At 45.3% G+C, this 12,951-nt stretch overlaps 1 protein-coding gene across 1 annotated transcript in view; it reads left to right on the forward strand.

Moving 5' to 3' along the window:
- The first annotated feature begins 6,903 nt into the window (after positions 1-6,903).
- The window catches only part of LOC143286059 (Fanconi anemia group A protein-like), a 108,555-nt gene continuing 102,507 nt past the window's right edge, over positions 6,904-12,951 (forward strand). Inside the window, exon 1 of the mRNA XM_076593604.1 lies at positions 6,904-6,975. The gene's annotated coding sequence lies outside the window, so the exon portion shown is untranslated. The remainder of the gene's footprint in view (positions 6,976-12,951) is intronic.

The following is a 12,951-nucleotide window of genomic DNA, read 5'->3' on the forward strand; positions in this document are numbered from 1 at the left end:
AGTGATCGAGCGAGCTATGTCGGCGGGGGCATCAGTGCTTCTTGGGGTTTTGCTGCTCTGGTCCCAGGTCTTAATTGACAGCCTACATTGCCATCGTAGCTGTTAGGGCTGAATAAGTGGTGGTTTTTGTACTGATGCCCCTGATAGGGGTTCCCATGCCGAACAGGTCGTGAGTGAGGCCCAAACTAAACGTGACCCACTGTCCCTTTCGCTATTCTCTATTCTTCTTTTTACCGCCTCTTTTCTGTCCTCAGCTCCCCATCAAGCCTTCTTTTCCACATTCTTTTTTCTCTGCGGCCTTCTTCAGGCCCGCCGTGTTTGCCGTGTGGCGCGACCTGTGATGGAGGGGAATGAGACCCTGGGGATTGAGAGAGCACGCTGCTCTCAACACATCCCTTTGGCTCGAACCTCTCCTAAGACAGGCGGCACACATTGGCCCGTTTGTGTCAATCGGCTACCCCTTCGTGGGGCTGGGTCAAGACTGGCAGTTTAGAGGCTAACGAAGATAACCCCCGTATTGCTCGGTTCTCTGTCCCCGGGAGCTGGGCATGATCGGGGGGAACACGTTGGAGCTAGGCTGTTGGTCGTATATCCCTCCCGAAACCTGGAAGGGGTCAAGCTGGTGTTCCCTTGACCCTGGCCCCTAAGTTGGACCCCATGGTGGGTGGGTAAGGGAGGGATGAATATACAATTATTAAACATGAATTCTAAACAAATACACCCCCCTAAACTCGGAAAAAGGAGGAGACCGGGAACAGACGACTCAGACTCAGATTCGGAGGTCGTTGAGACCTCTGGATTTTGGCTGTCGTGGCTTGTGATGGAGGGTGCTGATGACGACAAGCCCTTGTCGGCTCTCAGCCCCTTCGCTAACCAGAAGGGCTTTCAGTGTCTGGCAGGATCGCTGAAATCCATTAAGAGACTGAGGAGCGGAGCATTTTTAGTGGAGACAGAATCTAAAAGGCAGACACAGCTTCTGCTCAAGGCAACCACTTTTGTGGATAGGGCGGTGAGGGTTTCCCCTCACAAAGGTCTCAACTGCTCAAAGGGGGTTATCAGATGCCCGGAGTTGAGAGGAGTGTCTGAAGCAGAAATCAAGAGCGAGTTGTCCTCTCAGGGAGTGACCGACGTGTACAGGGTGACAGTGAAGAAGGGGTCGGACAGAGTTCCGACCAACACATTCTTCCTCACCTTCTGCTGCTCGAATGTCCCCCAAGGACATTCGAGTCGGATACCTGATGGTGAGTGTAAGCCTGTACGTGCCGTCCCCTCTAAGATGTTTCAAATGCCAGAAATTTGGACACGTGAGAGACCGATGCAAGGAGGAAGAGGCGTGTGGCACCTGTTCAAAGGCGGCGCACCAGGGCGAATGCATCAGTCCAGCCTGTTGTGCAAACTGCGGAGGTGGCCACCCGTCCTCATCGAAAGACTGCCCCGCCTGGAGAAAGGAAAAGGAAATCCAGAAGGTGAAGACAGAAAAGAAGATATCATTCTTTGAGGCAAGGAAACAGGTGGAGGCCACGTCGCCTAAGGCGTCTTACGCCTCTGTCGTTAGACCCAAGATGGTGGACGTCGCGGTCCAGACGATGTCCACAGGGACGCAGACAGACGACGTACCTACCTCGTTAGAACCGCTGGCCTTGGGTGGAGGCGCCGTGTCCACCCCTTCCCATCCTGTGCGGCAGTACTCAGGGGCTGCTGGGCGGGAGCGGAAAGCCTCTGGCGGAGGCACATTGTCTGCCTCCCGCCCCACCCCACCCCCCGGCCCCCCTCGCCCTGCCTCTCGTCTGCCTGGCCCTTGGGCTGGCAGAAGTGGCCAGAAACCCCCTGTACCTCCAAAACTCAAGGAGGGGAGGGTTGTGGCCTCTGCGGGATCGGGAAGGGCCGAGGTGGTGGATATTTCGACTTGGTCGGAATCAGAAAGATTCAATTCTAAAAATAAGTACTCCATCCTGGCCGACCTTGAGCCACCGCAAGCAGAGGAGCAGGGGGTAGCGATGGAATAGGCTGCTGCTTTATTTTTTTTTTTAACCTTTTTAATGGCAGTGATCCACTGGAACATCCGGGGGTTCTTCGCCAATATACAGGAACTTCAGCTGCTTTGTTGTGCTTTGAAACCTTCAGTGCTGGCGCTGCAGGAGACTCTGCAAAGAGATGGCAAGGTTTTAGCTCTCTCTGGTTTTAACTCCGTTTTTAAACCCGCTCAGCCGAAGCAAGAGGGATTGACGGGAGGTGTCGCTCTTTTTATACACAAGTCCCTTTTATACAGTACAGTTCCTTTAAGCACCCCTTTACAGGCGGTGGCAGTCAGAGTCACACTTGAGAAAACCATCACTGTCTGCTCTCTGTACCTTCCTCCTGCCGTCCGTGTTCTGAGGCAGGACTTCATGAACCTGGTCAACCAGCTCCCACGACCGTTTTTACTGTTGGGCGACTTCAATGGACACTCCCCGCTCTGGGGAAGTGAGATGACATCAGCCCGAGGTCTTCTCTTGGAAAACCTTCTTTCCGATAGGGACTTGTGCTGTCTTAATGACAAGTCTCCCACTTGCCTTCATCTGTCCTCTGGAAAGCTCTCGTGTTTAGATCTGTCGGTCTGCGATCCATCGTTGGTCCTGGACTACGAGTGGAAAGTGCACGACGATCTGCACGGGAGTGACCACTTTCCTGTCGTCCTCCGCCCCACAGATGGAGAAGGTGACTCTCTGCCTGACCGCCTGAACTATGACAAAGCAGACTGGGGAATTTTTACCATGAAGATAAGAGCAGAGCTGCAGGAAGAAACAGTATTGAAAAGCAAGGACCCTGCTGACACTTTGACTCGGATCGTTTTAGATTGCGCCAAAGCAGCAGTCCCATCGTCTACCTCCAAGCCTCAGGTGCCAAGAATGCCCTGGTTCAACGTGGAATGTCAGGAGGCCCATAAGTCTCGGAAGAGAGCGCAGCGACGCGTCTTTCAGAGACCGGAGACCGATAGCGTTCGAACCCATCAACAGCTGAGGGCGAAAGCCAGGTATGTTTTTAAAAAGAGCCAGAGAAAGTCATGGAGAGATTTTTGCTCTTCCTTAATCTCCAACACACCCAAGAAGAAAGTGTGGAGGGTTTTAAAAAGAATTAAGGGCAAAAACGTATGCCCAACCTTTCATCATCTTAAACTTTCAGACGCTCTGGTCACAGAGAAGAAAGCAGTTGCCAATTTGCTTGCCTCCACAATTGAACAGAACTCGAGATCTGCTAACAAATCTGCTCGGTTTCTTAAAACCAAAAACCTGTCAGAAAAAACACCCTGTAACTTCTCTTCCGACAACACAGAGAATTACAACCTTCCTTTCACAATGAATGAACTTAAATCTGCCCTTCAGACCTGTACGGATTCCTGTCCAGGAATGGACGAGGTCCATTATAAACTCTTAAAGCATCTTCCCCAAACCTGCTTAAAGTTTATAACCACATCTGGATCACAGGCTTTTTTCCACCCTCCTGGAGGAAAGCCCTCATAATCCCGCTGCCGAAACCGGGAAAATACCCCTCGAACCCCTCCAACTACCGCCCAATAGCACTGACCAGCTGCATCTGCAAACTGATGGAGAAGATGGTCAACGGTAGACTGATGTGGAAACTAGAGACCGACGGCCTTCTGGCGAAAGAACAGTGCGGTTTCCGCAAGCATCGCTCTACCGTTGACCATCTTGTTCGTCTGGAAACCACTGTAAGAAATGCCTTTGTAAACAAACAGCATGTGGTGGCCATATTTTTTGACTTGGAGAAAGCTTACGATAACACGTGGAAATTTGGAATCCTCTCGGACCTGCACAAGCTCGGCTTCCGAGGACACCTGCCCCAGTTCATCCACAATTTTTTGCAAGACAGACAATTCCAGGTAAGGGTCGGCACCACCCTGTCTGACATTCACGAGCAGGAGCTGGGTGTCCCGCAAGGGAGCATCCTGTCGCCGGCTCTCTTCAGCATCAAAATTAATGACATCGTTCAATCTGTTCAGAAGGGATCGGAAAGCTCGCTGTTCGTGGATGATTTTGCCTTATATGCAACTGGCAGCATGTATGCCAGAATCCAGCGACGGCTTCAGCTCTGCGTCAACAAAATCCCGTGTTGGGCAGAGGAGAATGGCTTCACATTTTCGTCCTCCAAAACTGAATGTATTCATTTTCATAACTTTCGCCAGTTCTATCCAGACCCTGAAATCCGTCTGGGAAAATCCACCATCCCGGCGGTCAAGGAAGCCAAATTTTTAGGGGTTGTCTTTGATCAGAAGCTGAACTTCCTCAGCCATATTAAACAGCTGAAAATATCTTGCCAAAAAGCCCTGAACATCATTTGAGTTGTGGCACACACGGACTGGGGTGCTGATAAGAGAACTCTCTTGCACCTCTACAGAGCCCTGGTCCGGTCCAAACTAGATTACGGAAGTGTAGTATACGGCTCGGCCAGACCGTCTTACCTGAAACTGTTGGACCCTGTACACCACCAAGGGCTCCGTCTCAGCTTGGGTGCTTTCCGCACCACCCCTGTGCACAGCCTGTATGCAGAGGCGGGGGGAACCGCCTCTCTCCAACTGCAGACTGAAGCTGACCCTAAACTATTATTTGAAATTGTTTTCTGAACCTACAAACCCTGCTTACGACGCTGTATTCAACAACCCTTTCGGTAAGAAATTTACAGACAACCCAAACTGCATACCTCCTCTCGGACTCCGCATTCAGCCGCACTTAGAAAATGCCAATCTGGATGTCGGTGGCATCTCAGATTTCTCTAAGTTCCCTGACAGCCCTCCGTGGACCTTTACAACACCTGAGGTCCGATTCGATCTGGCCTCATACCGTAAAGACTCCACCAGTTCTCTGGCCTACAGAACTTACTTTTCGGAACTCTGCCACAAATTCCCCACTTTTCAAAGTATCTTCACTGACGGTTCCAAGTCAGAGGACGGAGTCGCTGCATCTGCGTTCTGTCCCGCCTTTCCTGACCGGCCCTCAATGGAACACATCCGGTCTGACAGCTCGGTGTACACTGCGGAACTGACCGCACTGGTTCTGGCGGTAAAAATGGTTCTCTCTTCGAAACAAAAGAGATACATGATCTTTTCCGACTCCTTGTCAGCCCTGGAGGCGATCGCCTGCAGGAATATCACTCATCCCAAACTGCCGGAATTTTATGAAGCTTTTACTCTCGCAACGATGAAAAGGATACGAGGTTGTGTTGGCCTGGGTTCCTGGACATGTTGGCATTCGTGGTAACGAAAGGGCGGACCTGCTGGCCAGGAACGCTGTAAAGAAAGAATTATCCAGATCCTTTGTACCATACACAGACATGAAGCGGAAGGTGAACACTTACGTTAAGGATCTTTGGCAAGAGGAGTGGAACACCCAGACGGACAATAAGCTCTTCCAGATCCGTCCAGACCTAAAAGAGACCCTCCCTTCGGGGGTGAAGAACAGAAAGGAGGAGTCTGTGCTGTGCAGACTGCGTACAGGGCACACTTGTTTTACTCATTTTTACTTGTTGAAGGGGGAAGAGGCCCCTCGATGCATTCCCTGTGATGAGCCTCTCACCGTGAAACACGTGCTCCTTGACTGTTGGGATCTGCATGACGTTAGACGCAGACATTACACGGTGGTTTCTTTGAAGACTTTGTTTCATGATGTCCCTCCGTGGGCGCTGATGGACTTCTTAAAAGAAGTGAACATTTTTAACCAGATTTGAAGGTTTTAAACTAGGGAAGTTTTTTTAACTTTGGAGTGGAAAGTTTGAAGTGGTGACTCGTTTTAATTGGTTTTTTTTTTTTTTATCCTTGTAGTAGTTATTGACGCGGCGATAGCCTTGAGATGGCCTTAGTGGTCGGCGAGGCTCTGAGCACCATAATTTCATTTCAAGTCCCCTACTAATGACAATAATGGCTTAGTCGCGGAGCCAGACTGAGTGAGCATCTCCCCATGAGTGGAGACCGCCACCATGTCCCTTCAACAGCAGTCCCCCATGAATCCGCTGACACCGAAGACCTTGACAAGACTCACCACAAGTGTGGAAGTGGAGGGGTATCGAAACTGAGGTCACCGTAAGAGCAGGACATGAATGGCCAATGAATGGCCACATAATTTGGGGCTTTTTTAATGTTGATGATGATGAAGACGGATGATGATGATGATGATGATGATGATTCTGCTATGGAGGTCCATTTAGGTTTGGGACTACATGACAAGGCTGTTCTCTATGCTTCCTGTCATAATGATATCCCGGTGTCAGCCAGGCCTGAGAAATACAGACACTTGCAGTGTTGGTCAGGAAATTAGAGCAACACTCCCTCCCAAATACGCATCCTTGAAGTGGATGATACTCGACTGTGTGGTCCCAGTCTTCCGATTTAATCCCATGGCACACTCAGGTCTGGGTAGGAGTCAGCTGTTGGCCAAAAAACCACCTCCGCTGGGTTTCAGTCCCACGTTTTCCCAGCTGTCAGTATGCAATGCTAACCACTCCGCCATGGTGGCTGGTAAGAGCAAATTTTTCTGCTGTGAGCGTTTTTGTGTGCAGGGTAAGACACCAAATTTGCTTTAAAAATCGAAAAACTAAATGCTAGCCAGATCCGTACTTGGGCCCCATCTAATTTACTGCTCCTGTATTCCACAGCGGTCATGGCAGCTTTGAACCCTTGCCTGATTTTTCATTTACTTCCTTTTGAGAAGTTTCACCCTTGACAATGGGTCTTTGTTTTCTTTTTTTTCTTTTTTTTTTTCCCAAAATGGTTTTGGCTGTGAAATCAGTGAAATGGTTTAAGTTAACTGTATCAAAGCATTTATTACATAGATAGGCATGCACATGTGTTTGTGTATGAACACATGTATACACAGATATTTAGTTAGTATAAATTGTTTTGATTTTGCCATTTATGTTTTCAGCATATTCAGAAAGCCATACTTTGTTGGAAAGTTTCTCCCTGCTCTACTGCTGCCAAGGCATGTAAGTTTGTTTTCTTCACTTGTCTTCACCCTCATTACTATCAATATCCTTCTTTTTTCTAATGAATAGGTAATGTTATATTAGTCCATCAGGGATGTGAGAGCTATGCAGAAACACATTAATGCTCTTTTCCATTTTATTTTTGAAAAAAAGGTAACGTCTGTCAGTTGGGTGTGACTGCCTTCTAGGCCATTCCTGAGATCTGTTCAAATCCAGAGAGAAAATCGGGGAGGGGGTGAAACAGGTATGATTTCACCAACAATGGCTGTTGTGGTGCAGCTGCCTATGTATTTGATTTAAAAATTTTTTGTCTATCCTGTTTATAAAAGATTCCAATAATGAAATACCCATTTCTGATCTGTTCTGCATTGATGGAACCAACTGAGAGTCAATTACTGTGTCGTTTTGATGAAATCTAGTGTATTTTGAATTCAGATAAACAAGAGAGGCAAGACTTTCAAGACTCACTTGTGATACACACTTGAGATAAATAAAGAAAGAAAGAAAGGAATGATTAAAAAAAAAAAAGTGTTCTGCATTTGATACAAAGCTTCACACACACACAACTGAACACCAGGTTATTACACAGACTCACGTTGTTTACACAATTTAGTCAATAAAAAAAAAAGAAGAAGAAAAAAAAGGAACAAATAGAGAATAAATAAAATGAAATCACATGCTATAGAAAATGAAATGAATGATAATATGAACAACAATAATGACAATATTAATGAATGAATGAATGAGCAAATAAGTAAATAGATATAGATAAACACACACGTGTGCACACTCACACATTTAGTGGCCTTCTTCACTTCCTGTCAAAAAAATGTTATCACAAATTATTGATTGAATGCACAGTACGGAATATCAAAATTCCAAAATGGCTGCCTCCATGTGTCCAGAGTATGTCTATATTAATGTTTATTCATAGTTAATTTAGTTTCCCCTGTGAATATTTGTATGTAGTAAACATGTCGATTGTGAAGTTAGCATCATTATGCGTTTTCTGTCCATGGTTTATATTAATTTCTTTTGTTAGTAAACGAGCCAAAAAGAATAAGGTTTCGTGAACTGTCATACACACCTGTTATTGAACATTTATTGAATTGTGTATAATCTTTTATTTTCTGAAAAAACTGCTTGGGTGGGTGTAGATTGTTTAAGACCTTCACACTGAGTGTAAAAAACAAACACAGAAGCATTCTATGCCCAGAGTCATATTTTGAAATGTACTGTTTTAGATGAGTGAGATCTATTTTATGGGAATTATTTCCCAGTATTAATTAATATTAGGCTGACCTCCCACTTCAAGGTAAATTTTAGAGATGTGTTTGTCAATGTAACTTCCATACTGAGCAAAAGAAGTTCAACAACAAAAAACGACTGCTAATAATCAAAGTGTCAGTTTTTCACATAGGTGCTTAGGTTCATGAATAAAGAAGAAAAATATTACAGTAATTTTTTGGTGAAAATATTTAAATGTTTTTTTTGTGCCTTTCCTACTAGAAGTGCAATGTCATTATGATTAGAATGTGTGGAAAGAACTGACAATTTTTAAAGTTTATCATGGACACGCATGCACACACACACACACACACACACACAACCGAACACCAGGTTATTACATAAACTCACTGTGTTTACACAAGTGAGTCAAGTAAAATTTATTTGCCAGGGTTTTTTTTCCACAAAAATGGGTATATATTTTCAAAAAAATTCTGTGTTCTTTGTTATTGGAGAGAGACCTATATAAGTATAGATTTTCTGAAAGGTAAATGAATAAAGAATACAAAACACATGATGTTTTCCAAGTTTATATATTTTCAGTGACAAGGATTTGTTTTGAAATCAGTGTTTTGTTTTTTGTCGCATTTTCATTTTGTTCATTACAAACATTAGTCTTGTGATTTGCTCAAAAATATATTTTCTGGACAAATGGATAATACCTGTACACACAAATAAACTATAACAACCACAATTAAAAAAGACAGGGCCATGACCCCTTGGTCTAAACCCCTCTCCTCTTCCACCCCTCTCACACAGTCACTTTATTCAGTTCTCGTCAGACCACGTTGGCTCATTGCCAAGACTATTGCTCACAGTGTGTCCTGCTAATACTTCAGTCATGTTTCTGTCACCTGCTACACCTGTGCAGCCGGCATCACTCACTGATGGTTGTATCTTGTCCAGTCTCTTCATTGTTCCCTTTATTTTCTATCTAATTGTCAGATAAAAGTTCATCACTGTCTTTGAATTTACACTTCAGTTTTTACGAAGCATCAGGTAAAGAAAGCAATCTTGGTTGATTTAGTGCACCATGATTGCATATCTTGAGCACAGTGTTTAACATTTTGCTGAGCGAGTGAGGAACCAGGCAAAACTCTGCGGCAGTGACCCAACCAGATCTTCGAATAAAGGACTGCCTCTTGACATAGTGGGGCTTCTAGCTATGAATAGAATCTAGAAAGATTCCCCCAGCTAAAGCGACCAGTATTGACACGCTTGATGGCTGCAGTTGGTAGATGCTATGTTTGAGCACATGCACAAATCATCATGAATTGAAGGAATGTAAGGCGGTTGATGATGTCAAAGCAATCAGGAAATCTGTTTAAATCAGTGGTCCCCATCCTTCTCCATCGGTCTTGTGTCTTCTCTTTGTATTTCTCATGCGCTGCCCTCTAACACTGGAACCACATGCCTACACACACTCACATATGTCAGTCTCACCATCTCACAAACATACATAAAAGGTCTTATGACTCTCTCTCTCTCTCTCTCTCTCTCACCTCTCTCTGTCTCTTTCCTTTGTCTTCTTAGAAGGTCGTGTATGTTCATTACTCAAAAAGAAATTGGATAGGCATCATCAACAGAGTATCAAGATCCATTCTATGCAACCATTTATGACTCAGATGACCACAAACAGGATCACCACAATCATCCTCCCTTCTTTCATGGGCATCCTGTCCCCTCCTCTTGTTCTCTCTCACCTGCTTCCTCTTTCCTTTCATTACCAAAGTCTATACCATACTTGCTGTTTCTTCCACCTCATTTCCATTTACACGGCCAGAATATAAAGGAATACAGAAATAGAAGGGATTGGGGTAGAGGTTATAGGATATGGGTGAGGGTGGGCTTTGGGGGTCAAAGCTCAGTTCTCATGAAGGACCAGACACTTATCAAAGGGCAGTATGGAAAGCCTGTTTCCAAGCAATAACCATGTAGATGTAACAGCTGTTTGCACAACCTTCCTTCCTTTGAACTATGTCCTGACCTTGGTTTCTGTGTTCCTCACTGTCATATTGTATCAGTGGTACCCTTCACCATACTCTGAAACTTAAACACACAGTGTAAATGCCACACACACATATGCACACACACACACACATGACACACACGCACACACAAATGATGTATGTTAAGACTGCTTTTTCCTTTTTTCACGACTGTCCTTTGAAATTGCGAAATGTCCTCCAGGTTTTCAGACAGAAGGCCGTGATAGCTGTCAGATTTTAGGCCTGTAGGAAAGTTCGAAAGATTGTTCTTTCTTTTGTGTGTTTGTGTGCAAGTTATTGGAAAGTGTGAAACATTCTTTCTTTAGTGTGTTTGTGTGCAAGTTATTGGTGATTCATGTACTGTACCTGGGGTTGTAAACACTTTTTTTTCGTGGTCAGCTTCAGACTCCCCCTTCAGGTGTTACCTTAGCACCACACCAAGGGCTTTCGCAGCCTTCCCCCCACCCCCTCCCGGCTACAGTACACTTTTTTTTTCATGACAACACAGTGAAAAGATGCCCAGCCAAGTGTGTCCAGCTCTAGCCAATTAAACGCCATTAACGGCTACAAGTGATGACTCATTCCTTTTGGTCAGGCTGCTGACGCTCTCTTGTCAGGTTTTTGCTAATGCTTTTTGACTTGTGTAAACAAAGTGAGTCTATGTTTTAACCCGGTGTTCGGTTGTCTGTGTGTGTGTGTGTGTGTCCGTGGTAAACTTTAACATTGCCATTTTCTCTGCAAATACTTTGTCAGTTGACACCAAATTAGGCATAAAAATAGGAAAAATTCAGTTCTTTCCAGTCATCTTGTTTAAAACAATATTGCACCTCTGGGATGGGCACAAAAAAATAAAAAAGAAGCCATATTATATGCAAACTGCATTTACTGTTATATTTTTTTTAACCCTCTTGTATTCAGATTCTCTGAGGCCAAACTCCCCTAGATTTCAGATTCTTTTGGTGAGTTTTACCTCAAAATGGGTATGTATAGTTCACCCTTCACCACAACCAAGAATAAACCTCTAGAGTCATGAAATTCGGCAGGTATGGTCATGAGGCTTTGTTCTGTCATGTGAGCGAGATTCTGTGTGCCTAGATGTGAAAGGTCGTGTCTCTGTCACCAATATGTCACCAAATATGTCACATGCGATGATGACAATTCTAATACAGCACACCAACATGCAGTTATTCCATGCACATGTACGTTAGTGTTGTGAAATGAAGCCGCGGCCTACCTGAGATGATCTGTCTCCTGTCTGCCAGTACAGTCCCCACAGGTAATCCAAAGAATGTCACACAACTAGTGTCAGTTGTCACAACTGAAGAGTTACTGGAGATAATTTCAAGCACAGTTCCATGTTGCTCTTATGTCACTGTTCTAAGCACTTTGTACAGATCTGTTTATATATGCACACAATGTGTTACTGTACAGTAAGGGTAGTTAGTAGAGTGTCACTGCTGATTGTCACTGAGTCACCAAAACTACAGTTAAGCACACACACACACATAAACAAAAACAAGCTAGCTTGTCCTAATGTTGAGGCATATTCTGTCCATGGTAATCACGGAAACAATCATTCCTCTGGAAGCAGAGAGGTACCTGGCAGAAAGTAACACATATATGATGTTTCTACCCCTCGTCCCTTTGCTGTCCTGCGACCGTCTTTGATGCACTGCCGACAGACCCTACGTCTCCCTTTGATATTTTCTAACTTGTGATGGTCGATGCTGGCCAAGGCAATGGGGGCATCTGGCACTGCTTTGCTGCGCCCTGCTTTGCGCTTCCTGGAGGTGAATCCTGTGCGAAGTTGTTCTGCAATGTCAGCGCGAAACATCAAGTGGTCATAGGTCTTGTTCACTGGGTCATGAGATGACACTTCTCAGGTGAGGTAGGCCTGGACAATGCACAAGTTGACCAGAGAATGGAAAATGTAGCACCACCATTTCTTGTTCTGATGACTAATAGGGTAGTATGCGCGATACTGGTCTGACTTGTCAACGCCACCCATGTACTTGTTGTAGCTGGCGATGACGGTCGGCGTCACTTTGTCCTCCACTGTCGTCATACCTGGTGGCTGGTTGGTGCTGAGAAGGTAGATCTGACGGTTGTCTTTGTAGACTGTGGCCATCAGCGAGCCCTTCTGCATCTGCAGCAATTTTCCCTTCTCTTTCAATTTGGCAGTCTTGACCTCCTCTGGTAACCCCCTGCGGTTGACGTTGACAGTGGCACAGGCATATGTCCAATTTCTGGCCAGGTGTGTCATCAAGGGGACACTGGTGAAAAAACGATGGTGAAAAAACGTGCCTGTTTTGATGGTAGAGAGGTGATTGCCAACATGTGAACAACTTCATGCCCAAGACTTATGGTGGTGTCTCTGCGACTTGCACGGCCGGTGTAAATATCAAATGCAATGCAGTACCCTGTCCTGGCATCACACATCTCCCACACCTTGATGCCCCATTTGGTTGGCTTGGCTGGCATGTACTGCTTGAAAAATATCCGACCCTTGTACCCGATCATTGCCTCATCAATGCTTAGTTCACGACCTGGATGGTAGTTGGTCCGGAACAAAGGAAGAATGATGTTGATGAAATTTCTCACCTTGTACAAGGGGTCATAGTCGGGGTGATCACGTGCAGGTGTGTTAGATGTGTCGCGCAGATGAAAGTACTGGTTGATTTTGAAAAAAACGTGTTTTGGG

This window comes from Babylonia areolata, chromosome 9 (assembly GCF_041734735.1).
Source record: "Babylonia areolata isolate BAREFJ2019XMU chromosome 9, ASM4173473v1, whole genome shotgun sequence".
In the NCBI taxonomy this organism is placed as follows: domain Eukaryota; kingdom Metazoa; phylum Mollusca; class Gastropoda; order Neogastropoda; family Buccinidae; genus Babylonia; species Babylonia areolata.